The 16,352-nt window shown below is 40.4% G+C and overlaps 1 protein-coding gene across 4 annotated transcripts in view; it reads right to left on the bottom strand.

Annotated features, from left to right (window-relative positions):
* DGKH (diacylglycerol kinase eta) overlaps positions 1-16,352 on the bottom strand; it is a 184,115-nt gene that overhangs the window by 120,465 nt on the left and 47,298 nt on the right. The window lies entirely within an intron of this gene.

Below are 16,352 nucleotides of genomic sequence, written 5' to 3'. Positions count from 1 at the left end.
GATAATGACGATGGTAACTAACTCACAGGGGTGTCATTTTGGACTACAAGATTCAATGCATGTAAAATACGTTTCCTGATACGTAGCGCTCAGTAGACATTAGTTGTTCTCGTGTTATTCTTGTTCCTGTCGTCTAGTAGCAGTATACTTCCCAAAGCCAGAATCAAATTTACTTCCTCTTTGTATGGCTTGTAGCCAGCACCGTGTCCATCATCCCAGGCATACTCGTTCATAATCAGTTTCTTGATCTAAACTCAACTATCCTTTGTTTACATATCCAATTGTTCCCTCTCCACCCATTGTTCCCTTAGCCTGTCTGATCTTAAAAACTAAAAAGTTTTTTCACCTGTTCATTACATCCTAGGTCACAATCGATGCCTTCCTCTCTATCACTACACAATTTCTTAAAAAAAATTTTTGTTTTGAGGGGCGCCTGGGTGGCTCAGTAAGCTAAGTGTCTGACTCTTGATTTCAGCTCAGGTCATGATCTCACGGTTGTGAGATCAAACCCCACATCAGGCTCTGTGCTGAGCATGGAGCCTGCTTAAGATGCTCTCTCTCTCTCTCTCTCTCTCTCTCTCTCTCTTCCTCTGTCCTTCCTGCATGTGTGAGTGCTCTCTCTTCAAAGAAAAAAAAATTTTTTTTAATATGCTTGCTGCATATTCAGTCTTACTGGATAGCTATCACTTTTTCTTCAAGAAAACGGCCCTATGGCTATTTCCAATAATACCCTACAGGCCAAATACCTTTGGGTGGACTTACCCTTCACATAGCTCCAATTATGTCCTGTAAATATACACATAGCTCCCAAAACAAACTTCTACACTTATTCTCCATTTTTCACTCCAGCTCCATTTACAACTGCCTGGTGACATCCCTGCGTGGAGACACTCTCACCACCTGAAGCTCAACCAGTACATTTTATCTCACGTAACGTATGTCTTCGTATAACGGAAAAAACATCGCCCTGGTTCCGGAAACCTAGATTCTAATTTTGAAACTTCTAGGTAATGACTATACAACATTGGGTAAAAGTCACCCATCCGGAATTCAAACTGAACACAGCACCCCTTCCCACGGCAACTCTGCTCCTCTTCCTGTGCCCCCATCTGTCAGCAGCAGCATTGTTTCCCGAGGCACCCAATCTCCAAACTTCCAAACTACCATCTACTCTCCCTTGCTCCTAAATCCTTTAGTCTGCCATCAAAATGGTTTTGAAATCTGGCCTTCCTTTCTGCTCTTACCACCCAATTCCAGTAACGTTGTTATTTCTCACTTAGACATTAACAATTACCTCCCGTGACACAGCCAGGACCGGCACTGGAGAAGGAATTGCTTGAGACACGAGGCAGACCAGCCGACTGCCACCAGCGCTAACCCTTCATTTGGAAGTTACTGCTGCTCCGGTTTGAGTTTGACCCAAGGGCGGAAGAGAACTCTACCCTTAATAACTCCTAATAGAGGCAAGACAGATTACTCAGACAAGTCGTTGCCAAAGGTTGGCAGTAACAAAAGGGACAAAACACCATATGAACAAAATACCTCCTGTCCTCCAGGTCCGTGAGCCCAAACAGGGACCCTGGACCTTTCTGTCTGGGTTCCGCCAGCAGGTGCACACCAGGTATTCCCTTATCATCAAGAAGCACAAGCTCAGAGAAACACCACACTCAAGGTCTCCAAACCAAAACCAAGAAGCTGACCCCTCCTGCTGGCCTGTCTGGGGCCCCGTCCTCACAGCTCTGGCTCCTCTGAATAGAGGAACAAGGGATGTTGGCTAACTGGGGCGGGCCTCCACTGAACACCGCAATCCAAGCCAAGTTTCCAACTGTTCACAAAAGAAAATCATATGGACATAAACTACTCCCTCCTTCTAATTAATTATCCACTCTCCTTCCCTCAGGAATTGATTCCTTGAGATACAGCCCTCACCCTAACACTTCCTGGCCCCAAATCTTTGTTGGTTGCTCATAAACCACAAAACAAATCAAAAACTCTGTACGTAAGCCCCTTGCCTGTTTACATCTTTACTGCTTTTGTAGCCTCCCTTCAAGGTGCAGTTTCCCTCCTCACTGCCCTGGAGCTTATGCTCCCAGCAGACTGGTCTACCTGCCACTGCCTGAAGGGAACACACATCCTCCTATCTAGGGGCCTTTATTTAAGTGTCTTTCCACAGGCCCAGAATGCTTTGCCCCAGGATCTTTCCTCTCATTGACTCATCCTTAGATGCTGGGCTTAAACACTCTCCTTCCAGAACGTGTCACCCAAGTAGAGCTCACTCATTCGCAATACCATGTGCTCAGTCCTCACAGAGCCTTATTTGTAAAAGGTAATGGATTCACAGAGGAGAGCAGTGTGCTAAGACTATGTTTACTCTAAGAAGCTTATCTCTCTCATTTTCAATATTGTCAGCGGCACATGAATTCTGAAAAATATATTACAGTATGAGAAGAAAATAAATCATAAAATAGGTCAAGTTCCCCACTCGGTCTTCAGAAGATGGTTTAACCCTATCTCCCTAACCCTCAAAAGTCCTTCTAGGACCCAAATTATTTTATTTCTTCTTCATCCTACTTGAGAAAACTGCAATCCACTTGAGAAAACTGCATTAAAAAAGTGAACATTTTTGTTGTTGTTGGGATGGAGTGAAACATTTCCTTTCCCTCTCTCCAGTTCACATATTCCGACATCTTGGATGCTTACGTTAGGCCATGTTACAAATGTGTTACTTTTATTATATACGATTCTTTGAATACACATAGGATTTGTCTGCTGAAGTTATACAGAGCAGGGAGACTCTGTTGTTTGCTGCCTCACTTTCCACTTGGAAGGTGAGGCAAATAAAGACTACTTCACTCAGTTGCCTAAGAAATATGAATTCCTTAAGTGCCGAGCTAAAAATCAGATTCAATGGAATATATTGTGTTTTATATCTCTTTCATTCATTAACACATATGTATTGTCTACTACATGCCAGGAGTTAGTCTAGGCACTAAAGACAGAACAGCAAACACAAAACAAAACAACAACAACAAAACCCAGCTAAAAACGCCTGCCTTCGTGGAGCTGATAATATATTGAAGATCATGCTTAGGATTCTAGAAAAAAATCTAATTCATAATTCATGAATCTAATTTCATTTTAGTCTGTCTACATATAAAAGCTATGTATAATCTATTCATCAACTTATAAACCTTACAAAACTAGTTCATAAGTAGGACCAAAAATAAAATCTGAAAATAGCTTATAAAAGGGTAAATACAAAAGTTTAGGGCAACATCCTGTGAATAGTTTCCTACATGAAAAAGCGAGCAGCCACCTGAGGGTAACAGAACCAAGGTATAAACGGGCTTTGAGAAGAAAATTTACCACTCACTTCCAAAGAAATGCCTGTTGTTTTCCTTTCGATTTTATACATCAAATGTACAACCCTAGTTATTCAGTTTAAAACTACACACAGATGCATGCACTCACACACAGCTATACAAATTGTTTTAGAAGGCCAAGATCATGCATAACTTTTTATTTATTTATTTTTTTTTATTTTTATTTTTTAAATTTTTTTTTCAACGTTTTTTATTTATTTTTGGGACAGAGAGAGATAGAGCATGAACAGGGGAGGTGCAGAGAGAGGGAGACACAGAATCGGAAACAGGCTCCAGGCTCCGAGCCATCAGCCCAGAGCCTGACGCGGGGCTCAAACTTACGGACCGCGAGATCGTGACCTGGCTGAAGTCGGACGCTTAACCGACTGCGCCACCCAGGCGCCCCATGCATAACTTTTTAAAAAGCACCTTTGGAAAATTTTCTATTCAGAATGACTCCACTCATACTGTTTTACTGCTTATATTGGTTTTTCCTATAGTGGAAGAATGGAAAGTAACCAAACTCAGAAATGCGACGATGGGTGACTAGTGGCCTTAGGCATTAAACAGAACTTTGTTTAGTAAATAAACAGTCTCCGGATAGAAAGATCCTATGCAGAACCCAGAGAAACCTTTGTGTGAGAGAACACAGCCTACCGTGATCCATTCTTCCCTTGTCCTGATACCTGGCCTTCCAGCATCACTCCATTTCCTGGCCTCCCTTGCACGTGGCCACGTGACCAAGTTCAGGGTAATGGGGTGTGAGTAGAAACGATGGGTGAAACTTGTCATTCCCTTACAGACATTTCACCTAGGTCTGAACTCACTTTCTGCTGGTGATGCCATGAGCAACTCCGGAAGCTGCCTGGTAACACTACATTTCTCCCAGGTGTGACAGAGTGAATATTTGTGTCCCCCACCCCAAATTCCTATGTTGAAGCCTAATCCCCAATATAATGGCACTTGAAGGTGGAGACTTTGGGAGGCAGAGCCCTCATGAATGGGATTAATGCCCTCATAAAAGAGGCTCCAGAGAGCTTGCTCTCCCCTTCTGCCATGTGAGGACACAGGGAGAAGATGGCCATCTGCGAACGAGGAAACCGGCCCTCGCCAGACAGTGAATCTGCCAGTGCGCTGATCTTGGACTTCCCAGACTCCAGAGCTGTGAGAAATAAATGTGTTTTTAAGCCATCCAGCCTACTATATTTTGTTATAGAAGCCCAAATGGACTAAGACATGAGGCTTTTTGCAACTGCATATTCCCTGTGGTTAAGATCTTGCCAATGGAATGTGAGTGGAAGTAAGAGGTCACTTTGGTCTAGGCCTTTATACAGGGGCCCACCTCCTATACGCTCTCTTCTGCCATTCTCTGGCAAGAATCTGGAAATGGTGACACAGCTTTGCCCCCATAGGAAAGGACAATCCCCTGGGGAGACAGCAAAGAAACAACATGGACAGAACCAGGAGCTCTGAATGGCCCAGTGCAGCAGACATATCCTCTCACCTCAGAAGCTTGCCACAGACTGTGATGTAAGAGTGAAACTTCTTTCTTTTCTACATCTCTCATTTGGGGAGGTTTCTTTGCTATCACAACTTGGCAACTCTAATATTCAAACTATGTTAGAGCCACCCCACCGGCTCTGGACCAAGGGCTTTGCACTATTAAATGGGAGAGAACATTTTGGGGTTTTGTCACAGCAGACTAGTTAGCCTACCTAATACGTAATTAGTCATTATATATAATTCTAGGAATAGCTACAAGACCCTACCCAACATCCATTTCCCTTTCCCTCCTTCCTAACAGAACCCTGAATTGGTTTAGACATCCACTCTTTCTCGGCAAGTCGTATGTTTAGGCGATACTAACCCTATTCCTAGTTTCAGCAAGCACCTATTGATTAGTTTAATAAGTTGCTAGGAGGAATCCTTTTCCCTTACCATAGGTAATTAGTTCAGAGGCAGGATGTGACCCATTTCTGGCCAATGAGATGTGAGTGGGGGTCTCTTGGGAGGGGCTGGGGGAGCTGCTTTTGGTATACCTGAGATGAAATTCCGTTGAGACCTGGAATTGATTCAGGCATTTATTAAGGATACAGCTAACATGGAGAGGAGGGCAAAATCTGGACTATCACGAAGAGAAGGGAGTCAGAGCCTGCCCTCCTCCAGATGCATCAGCCAATATGGTTTTGGGTTTTGTGTTACCTGCAGCTGGTGGCATCCTGACTGGTAAAGTATAACAAGGGTCCCCATTAAGTATACATAATAACTGAACCAATCCTGAACTCAACCAATCCTATATTGGTTGAACCAATACACAACCCCAGCCAATCATGAACTGAAAGAAAGATATTTAATTACTACCATCCTAAAAGCATCAAGGGGCACTTGAAGAGCACACTAGAGCAGAGAGGATAAGGGCAGGATGGGGACTAGGTGGGTAAGCTAGAGATGGATCATAAAGACCACTGGCAGCTGGGGGAAAACTCATGGAGGTAATGTTTAGAGCAGAGAAGATACTTACAGAGGAGAGAACAAAGATTTGCCTAAGGTCACACGGCATTTTGTGGCAGAGCTACAGCCACTATCCAGGTTTACTCTTCCCCACAGCAGGGTTTAGTTTCAAGCATTTAATGAAAAAATGAAAAACTTCACTGAAAATTAATTCTGGCAATGGTACACAAGAGAGGTTAGAAAGACAAAGTCTGAAGGTGCTGAAGGCGACTACGATAATCCAAGAGTAAGGCAAATTGAATTCCTACGATTCCTTGGTTTTCAAATAATATTAGCAGTGGATTCTCAATATATGAAATACGTAGGTGAGATGTTTTATTAAATTCATCTTTAGGTTTAATCGGGTGAAATCATATATTATGGAGATAACTCATATGAACAGAACTCGTGGAAATCAAAGTCTTTTTCCAAACATGAGCTTTCACAGTGGCACAAATTTATGTGTCGGTGGAATCTAGCGTGTAAAATTATGTACTTAATGTATTATTTTTTGTCCATACGGTTTCTCATTGCTGTTTTCGAAATGTTTCAAAACACCTTAAGCAATACAATTCAGAACGAATGCTTATTTGACCCCCTGAAGCACTTCTGGAAGCACCCGGGGCTCTCTGGAGTACAGTGTGAAAAGTAGTCGACGGCAGGTCAGGGCTCAAGATCCCCGTCTCCATCATCCTGCTTTGCTGTTTTCCATCACAGTTATCACCTTCAAATAGACTACACAATCTACTTATCATTCTTTCACTATGTTATATGATTATATAATTTACGTTTATATCTGGTTTCTGTATGTTTTGCTCACTGCTGCGCCCAGTTGCAAAACAATTGCCTGGCACATAGTCGATGCTCAATTAATATTTGTTCAATGAATGAGTAGAGTACCTTTTGAGCCTTCACCCTTGTTTACAGTGCTGCTCCGCCTGCAGCGAACATGGCCTCGGCCCCACCACCTTCTACTCCAGCCACGCTAACCCATGTCCAAATACCCTGTGTGGTGTGGGGCCTTTCTCCCTGGTGGATTCAGCATCAATCCCCTGCTGCCAGTAGGATCCTGTGCAAAACACTTTCCGAATACGTCTGCTTTTCTCCTGAAATTTTCAAGTCCATGTCTACTGTGTCCATGAGGGGACACAAGCTCCTTGCAGGTCTTTATACAGCCCCAGCTCTTTGCACACTCCCTGGCACATATTAGGAGCTTAAGTAAACACGCTGAGACGCTAGAACTGAATAGATGAACTGGAGACATATTGCAAAGGAGGCATCCACAAGACCTGGTAATGTGAAATAGAGAGGAAAGAGAGAAAGGAGAATGGAAAAATCGGTACTGCCATTACCATAAGGAGACCTCAGTGGGCTGCCCAAGCTCTGTGATGTTCAAGCAGAGGCAGGACAAGCACTTAATGGGGAAGCTGTGGGTTGGAATCAGCCAGGAAAGAGTTGGTGAACTGGGCACCTTTGTGGTTACCCACAAATCTGTGGCTATATGAATCAGTGTGGATGAGGAGTTTTAAACAAGCATTTGTTACAAAAGGATAGCCAAACAGAGATGAAGCATCCCTTTGATGGGTTTCAGTCCACGTGGATTTCTCTCTACTGTGACCTTCCGTAGCACTTAAGTCTAATATAAAATTTGCCATTTAATTATGTGTATATGTGTCTATATAGAAATAGAAAATGCAACAGAAGAGTTGGAAACTGAAGTTGGAAAATCTCCCAGAAAGCAGAGCAAAAATACGAAAAGATGGGAAATGGGGAGGTGGAGGGAAGAGGAAAATGAGATGATGGGTGGAGAAGGTCCAACATTCACATGATAATAATTCCTAAATAAATAAATAAATAAATAAAACAGAGAAACAAAAGAGAAAATTTAAGCCAACTTCTCAGAACTGAAAGGCCATACAAAAAGCCCATACGATGGATGAAAATAAACTGAATATCGCTGTGAAGTTTCAGATTCCTGAGGAAAAGTGAACTTTCCAGAAGCTTCCAAAAATAAGGGGGCTAATAGGCATAAAAAGCATCCGAAATCCAAATTGTACAGGATTTCTCATTTCTGGAAACTAGAAGATAGGAGAACAATGTCTTCAATGTTCTGAAGGAAAAAATGGCTTCCAAGCTAGAATCCGAAACCCAGCCAAGCCACCAACCTATGTGATAGAAAAACAGAATCATCTTGACATGGAAACCCCCCTGCCCAGGGCTCTCTCCTCCTGTGTGATCAGACTCATCACGAGTCCCTGAATAATCTTTGCACATTCTCCTTTCCCATGTGGTTCTTTACACCCCATCCAGATGACATCTTCCCTTTGAACCAGTCCTCAGTCAGGTAACAGGAGATTCTCTCCCAGTAGGGCAGCAATTTTATTCATTGTGCAAATCCCACCAAGCACAGCAGAATGCTCAATGCATTACCTACTGAATAAAAACCACTGAAATTCATTGATGGAATGGACTAGGCTATTCTGGAATGATTGTAAAAAGTTTACCACATAAATAAGATTTAAGCTGAATTTGAAGTCTCTCAAGAATTACTTTATGACCTAAAACTACTGGATTTACACAAGTCAAAACAAAATTATTCATAAAATATAACATTTTCAACTCGGGGTGTCTGGGTGGCTCACTTGGTTTAGCGTCTGACTCTTGATTTCAGCTCAGGTCATGATCCCAGGGTCATGAGATCAAGCCTCAGCATCAGGCTCTTTGCTGGGTGTGGAACCTGCTTGCGATTCTCTCTCTCTCTCTCTCTCTCTCTCTCTCTCTCTCTCTCTCTCTCTCTCTCTCTTCCCCCCTCCTCTGCCCCTCTCTCTGCTCATGTGCACATGTGCATCTTCCCTCTCAAAAAAATTTAAACTCTATTAAGAAAATAACAACAGGGAAATGACATGATTTCTAAATAAATGGACGTTTGCAAGTACACTGCTCTCTAAATTAGAACAAATTTGGGGAAATCAAACATAATGTTTAAAAACCAGAATACCAAAGAAAAAATAAAAATAAAAACAATAATAAAAAAATAAAAAAATAAAAACCAGAATACCAACAATATGTAGTTATTTGTCAATTCGTGAAACAAGTCAGGTTTAACTTTAGGTTTAACCTTAAACTTTAGGTTTAACCTTAACTAAACTGTGTTAATTATGACAATATCAGGTCAACGGTTATTCATGGGTACCAAATCAAATACTGTTTTATAGAAGTGCTATGTACAAATACAAATATATATACACTCATAGATGGACAGAGATACAGTAAAATTTTAAATTCACCCTAAGGAAAAATAGAATAAGCATCTATAACCTTTTCTCTGAAGTGAGAGAATATAGAAGAAGATTGGAGGTAATAAAAAATGACTAATCATCAGTGTTCTAATAATGCAAGTTAAAAGACTGCTCCACATTGCTGAAAACACAATTCCTAATGCCAGCAGTGACTCTGTTCTTCCGACAGGTATTACACACTAAGTAAAAGTAGTCAGCATTTATTGAACAACTGCTGTGTGAAAGAAAGTACTGGTATCTTCCACAGTCACAACAGAGAAAAACACTGCGGAGCAGGTGAAGTATCTCAGGAGCGCGGTGAGTCCTTCCACGCCCCCACCTGCTGTCTTTCAGTGACCTTGCACACCCCAGCCTTCCCTTCCTCTCCCCACTTTACCGCGTTTTCTACCTATATTTCAAGTATAGGTAGAGAGTAAGTCAGGGAACCAACTGGCACACTTCACACTACTTATTGGCTTTCTGCTGCCTCTCCAGGGTTTTCTTTTAAAACTCAATGACTAGGGGCGCCTGGGTCAATTAAGCGCCCGACTTCGGCTCGGGTCATGATCTTGCGGTTGGCAAGTTCGAGCCCCATATCAGGCTCTGTGCACAGCTTAGAGCCTGGAGCCTGCTTCAGATTCTATGTCTCCCTCTCCCTCTCTTTCTCTCTCTGCCCCTCCCCCACTCATGCTTTTTGTCTCTCTCTCTCAAAAAAAAAAAAAGAATAAACATTAAAATAAATAAACAAATAAATAAATAAAACAAAAAACCACAATGACTAAAAACCTATAAGGAAACCAATGAGGGGAAGCTGTGATACATGAGATACAGATGTAGGAATCTGTCGATCAGCATGTCTCTCTGACACTGTGTAACACAACATATGGGCTTTGCATAAACAAAAATGAGTTCTGAACTTGAAATTTGGCAGCAGTTTGGATGAAAATTTAAGTCTCCCTGTTCAACAAGATTCTGACACAGTGCACTGTTATACACGGATCCCTTAAGGCTACCCAACTGAGAGCACTCAGTTAATGACACAGATCCAGGCCCGTGAGAAATAGGAAGGAAAAATATAAACCCTTTACAAAACATGAAAATTGAAACAAACCATCACTAGAGAGATACCAGCACAAATCCCTGTGACCTTTGTGGTGCTTTGCACAGACCCATACTAAATTCTATGTCTCCAAACCCAACTTTAATCTATGATTGGAACAATGCATATTTAAATTTTTTTTTCAACGTTTTTTATTTATTTTTGGGACAGAGAGAGACAGAGCATGAACGGGGGAGGGGCAGAGAGAGAGGGAGACACAGAATCGGAAACAGGCTCCAGGCTCCGAGCCATCAGCCCAGAGCCTGACGCGGGGCTCGAACTCACGGACCGCGAGAGCCTGACGCGGGGCTCGAACTCACGGACCGCGAGATCGTGACCTGGCTGAAGTCGGCCGCTTAACCGACTGCGCCACCCAGGCGCCCCAACTGCGCCACCCAGGCGCCCCATGAACAATGCATATTTAAAGATGAATATGGTATTCATCTTTTGAGTAGTTTTGAGTCAAAGTTTGGCTTTTTTTAGTTTTTAATTTATTTTTTTAATTTACATCCAAGTTAGTTAGCATAGAGTGCAACAATGATTTCAGGAGTAGATTCCTTAATGTCCCTTACCCATTTAGCCCAGCCCCCCTCCCACAACCCCTCCAGTAACCCTCTGTTTGTTTTCCATATTAAAGAGTCTCTTATGTTTTGTCCCCCTCCCTGTTTTTTATCATTTTTGCTTCCCTTCCCTTATGTTCATCTGTTTTATATCTTAAAGTCCTCATATGAGTGAAGTCATACGATATTTATCTTTCTCTGACTGACTAATTTTGCTTACCATAATACCCTCCAGTTCCATCCACGTAGTTGCAAATGGCAAGATTTCATTCTTTTTGATTACTGAGTAATACTCCATTATATATATATATATGCCACATCTTTATCCACTCATCTATCGATGGACATTTGGGCTCTTTCCATACTTCAGCTATTGTTGATAGTGCTGCTATAATCATGGAGGTGCATGTGCCCCTTCGAAACAGCATATCTGTATCCCTTGGATAAATACCTAGTAGTGCAATTGCTGGGTTGTAGCGTAGTTCTATTTTTAATTTTTTGAGGAACCTCCATACTGTTTTCCAAAGTGGCCGCATCAGTTTGCATTCCCACCATCAGTGCGAGAGGATTCCTCTTTCTCCATATGCTCACCAACATCTGTTGTTGCCTGAGTTGTTAATGTCAGCCATTCTGACAGGGGTGAGGTGGTATCTCATTGTGGTTTTGATTTGTATTTCCCTGATGATAAGTGATATTCAGCATTATTTTCATGTGTTGGTTGGCCATCTGTATGTCTTCTTTGGAGAAGTGTCTATTCATGTCTTTTGCCCATTTCTTCACTGGATTATTTGTTTTTTGGATGTTGAGTTTGGTAAGTTCTTTATAGATTTTGGATACTAACTCTTTATCTGATATGTCATTTGTAAATATCTTCTCCCATTCCGTCGGTTGCCTTTTAGTTTTGCTGATTGTTTCCTTCACTGTGCAGAAGTTTTTTATTTTGATGAGGTCCCAGTAGTTCATTTTTGCTTTTGTTTCCCTTGCCTCCGGAGACGTGTTGAGTAAGAAGTTGCTGCAGCCAAGGTCAAAGAGGATTTTGCCTGCTTTCTCCTCGAGGGTTTTGACGGCTTCCTGTCTTACATTTAGGTCTTTCATCCATTTTGAGTTTATTTTTGTGAATCGTGTAAGAAAGTGGTCCAGGTTCATTCTTCTGCATGTCGCTGTCCAGTTTTCCCAGCACCACTTGCTGAAGAGACTGTCTTTATTCCATTGAATATTCTTTCCTGCTTTGTCAAAGATGAGTTGGCCATATGTTTGTGGGTCCATTTCTGGGTTCTCTATTCTGTTCCATTGATCTAAGTGTCTGTTCTCGTGCCAGTACCATACTGTCTTGATGATTACAGCTTTGTAATACAGCTTGAAGTCCAAAAAGTTTGATTTTTAAAGCTGCTTAAAATCTACAAGTATAACCAAATCAGAACAGTTGTTTCTGAGCACTGTTTTAACAATCACCGCTATATAATTTCTGCGAGCTTTTCTAAAACATTGTGGTAAGATACACATACCACAACCATACATCTTAACCACTTCTAAGTGTACAGTGTGGTAATGTTACACTCACTGTTGTTCAGCCAATCTCCAGAACCTTTCTCAAGCTTGCAAAATGGAAACTCTATATCCTTTAAACAACTCCCCATTCTCTTCTACCCCCAGCCCCTGGCAACTACTTTATTTTCTGTCCCTACTCGAGGTAGCTCATGTAAGTGAAATCATAAAGCATTTGTCTTTTTCTGATTGGCTTATTTCACTTAACATACTGTCCTCAAGTTTTATCCATGTTGTTATCATGTGTCAGAATTTCCTTATCATGGTTGAATAATATTCCATTGTGTGTGTGTATATGTGTGTATATACATATATGTGTATATATATGAATATACACACACGTATGTATACATATATACATATATGTGTATACACACACACACACACACACACACATATATATATATATACCACATTTTGTTCATCCATTCATCTGTTGATCAACATTTGGAATGCTTCTATCTTTTGGCTATTGTGGATAATACTGCTAGGAATATTCTTGAGACCCTGTTTTTAATTATTTTGGATATATATCCAAAAGTGAAATTATTTTTTTTAATTTTTTTAATTCAAATTTTAGTTAGCTAACAGTATTTAGTTAGCTAACATTATTAGCTAACATCACTGGTTTCAGGAGTAGAATCAGTGATTCATCACTTACATACAACACCCAGTGCTGATCACAAGTGTCGTTCTTAATACCCATCACCCATCTAGCCCATCTCTCACCCACCTCCCTCCATCAACCCTCAGTTTGTTTTCTGTCATTAAGAGTCTCTTGTGTTTTGTTTCTCTCTCTTCTCTTCCCCCTCTTCCCATTCATCTGTTTTGTTTCTTAAATTCCACATATGAGTAAAACCATATGGTATTTGTCTTTCTCTGATTGACTTATTTCAGTTAGCATAATACATTCTAGCTCCATCCAAATCATTGCACATGGCAAGGCTTCACTCTTTTTGATGGCTGAGTAATTTTCCATTGTGTATATACTGCATCTTTACCCATTCATCAGTCGATAGACATTTGGGTTCTTTCTGTAATTTGGCTATTGTTGGCAATGATGCTATAATGTTCATTAAGGTGCATATACCCTTTCAAATGTGTATTTTTGATCCTTTGGGTAAATATCTAATAATGCAATTACTGGGTCATAGTGTAGTTCCATTTTTAGTTTTTTGAGGAACCTCCATACTGTTCTACAGAATGGCTTCACCAGTTTGCATTCCCACCAACAGTGCAACAAGGTTCCCCTTTCTCCACATCCTCACCAACACCTGTTGCTTCTTGTGTTGTTAATTTTAGCCATTCTGACAGGTGTGAGGTGGTATCTCATTGTGGTTTTGATTTGTATTCCCTGATGCTGAGTGATGCTGAGTATCTTTTCATGCGTCTGTTAGCCATCTGGATGTCTTTTTTGGTAAAGTATCTATTCATGTCTTCTGCCCATTTCTTAACTGGGTTATTTGTTTTTTAGGTGTTGAATTTGATAAGCTCTTTATAGATTTTGGATACCAACCCTTTAACAGACGTGTTTTTTGTAAATATCTTCTCTCACTCCGTAGGCTACCTTTTAGTTTTGTTGATTGTTTCCTTCACTGTGCAGAAGCTTTTTCTCTTGATGAAGTCCCAACAGTTCACGTTTGCTTTCGTTTCCCTTTCCTTCAGCATCGTGTCTAGTAAGAAGATGCTACGGTCAAGGTCAAAGAGGTTGCTGCTTGTGTTCTTCTGTGGCATTTTGATTGTTTCCTGTCTCATATTTAGGTCTTTCATCCATTTTGAATTTATTTTTATGTATGGTGGTCCAGTTTTATGTATGGTGGTCCATTTTTATGTATGGTTCACTCCCCAGAAGTAAAATTACTGGATCACATGGTAGTTCTATTTTTAATTTCCTGAGCAACTACTATACTGTTTCCCATAATGGTTGCACCGTGTTACATTCTCACCATCATGGCACAAGGATTCCAATTTTTCCACATCCTCATCAACACTTGTTATCTCTTGTCTTTTTTATATTAGTCACCCTAACAGGTGTGAGGTGATATCTCATTGTGGTTTTCATTTGCATTTTCCTGATGATGAGTGATACTGAGCACCTATTTATGTACCTATTGGCCATTTGTATGTATTTTTTGGTTAAATGTCTATTCAGTTCCTTTGCCCATTTTTAAATCACATTGTTTGGGCTTTTTTTCTATTGAGTTGTATGAGTTCTATATATATTTTGGATATTAACCCCTTCCCACATATATGATTTGTAAATATTTTCTCTCATTTGGTAAATTGCTTTCTTTGTAATGATGGTGTCCTTTGCTATTACAGATGCTTTTAAGTGCAGCCCCACTTATTTATTTTTGCTTTTGTTGCTTTTGCTTGCAGTGTCAAATAAAAAAATCACAGCCAAGACTGACATCAAGGAGCTTACCCCCTACACTTTCTTCTAGGAGTTTTATGGTTTCACATCTTACAATCAAGTCTTTATTCCATTTTGAGTGGACTTTGTGTCCATTTTAAACTACGTTTAAAATCATTTTATAATTGAAGTTTACTGAATGCTTTCTACATGTCACCTTTAATTCTTAAAACGTATGAGGTAGTTCTAATTCTTTATGAGGCAGGTATTATTTATTCAGTTCAGAGGAGTGAAGTCACCTGCTCAAGATCAAACAATTGATAGCTGGAGGAGGTAACATTTCAACTCCAATGCTTTCTCGTCATAAAACATTAATTTGTAATTATGACTGAAGAAATATACGGATGTCTTACTATGTCTTTTAGGTGCTTTCCTTCCTATACCTTAGCTTACCAGCCACGCTATATGAACTAGGCATCGCTGGCCCATTTTACTGAGCAAAACAAAGCACTGAAAGTTTAAGGGACGTGCGCAAATAACAAGCGACAGAATTCAAAACAGGCCCACTGTGCTCCCACTACGCCACACTGTCTAGTGAAAGAAGCAGAGAAAGCTGACACTCGTCAGAAAAAGGTATAGCTGCCACTTTACAGCATTTTGTAACATCATGAGCAACACGTGGAAATGTGGGAAGTTAGACAAAATTATACAAGAATGTAACCATCTTGCAGGGTTTTTTCTAAGTGTAAGAGAGACAGTTGAGTTGGGTGGCCTCAATTTACTAAATTTATGCTGCTCATATTTTTCCTATGAAACTCGATGAAATGGATATTAAGGACTTAACTCTAAGCGTTTGGCTTAATGCCATACATGCTAATGTTCAGCAATGTACATGGAACTTCTTTCTGAACATGTTCATTTTTTTCCATACCATGCTTGCAAATAAAATATCTTTGTTTATAAAATCTTTAAAGATTGCTCTGAATTGTTTTCATTTATTTTAAAATTTTTTTTAATGTTTATTTATTTTTGAGAGAGAGAGAGAGAGAGAGAGAGAGAGAGAACAAGTGGGGGAGGGGCAGAGAGAGGGAGAGAGGGAGACACAGAATCTGAAGCAGGCTCCAAGCTCTGAGCTGTCAGCACAGAGCCAGAAGGGGAATCCAAACCCATGAACTGTGAGAACCTGACCTGGGCCAAAGTTGGATGCTCAACTGACTGAACCACCCAGGTGCCCCTGAATTGTTTTTTAAAAAAGTAATTCTTCTATATTTACAGAGATAACATTATTTTTCATTTCCTTTAACTTAGTCATATGATTTAAAACATTTTTTTTTCCTAAAGTACACAAAGATACCTGTTCAATGTATTGAGTTCAGGAATAGTTGATTATCTTACTAAATACCTAATATTCATTCATTTACTAAATACACATTGAGCTCCAGCTATCTGCCAGAAATGGCCTTAGCTGCCAGGATACATTATGGACCTTTGAATGCGACTTTTTCATGAAAAAGAAATGCATATTCTGCTGTTGGATTGAGTGCTCTCTGCAAGATTCAGTCAGATCAGATTGATTAATAGTGGTAGTCAAGTCTTAATATCCTTAATGATTTTTTACTTGTTCTAGCAGTTATTGGGAAAGGGGTGCTAAAATTTCTAAATAGA

Source organism: Neofelis nebulosa, chromosome 1 (genome assembly GCF_028018385.1).
Source record: "Neofelis nebulosa isolate mNeoNeb1 chromosome 1, mNeoNeb1.pri, whole genome shotgun sequence".
NCBI lineage: Eukaryota > Metazoa > Chordata > Mammalia > Carnivora > Felidae > Neofelis > Neofelis nebulosa.
This window is presented reverse-complemented; position numbering and strand designations above follow the sequence as displayed.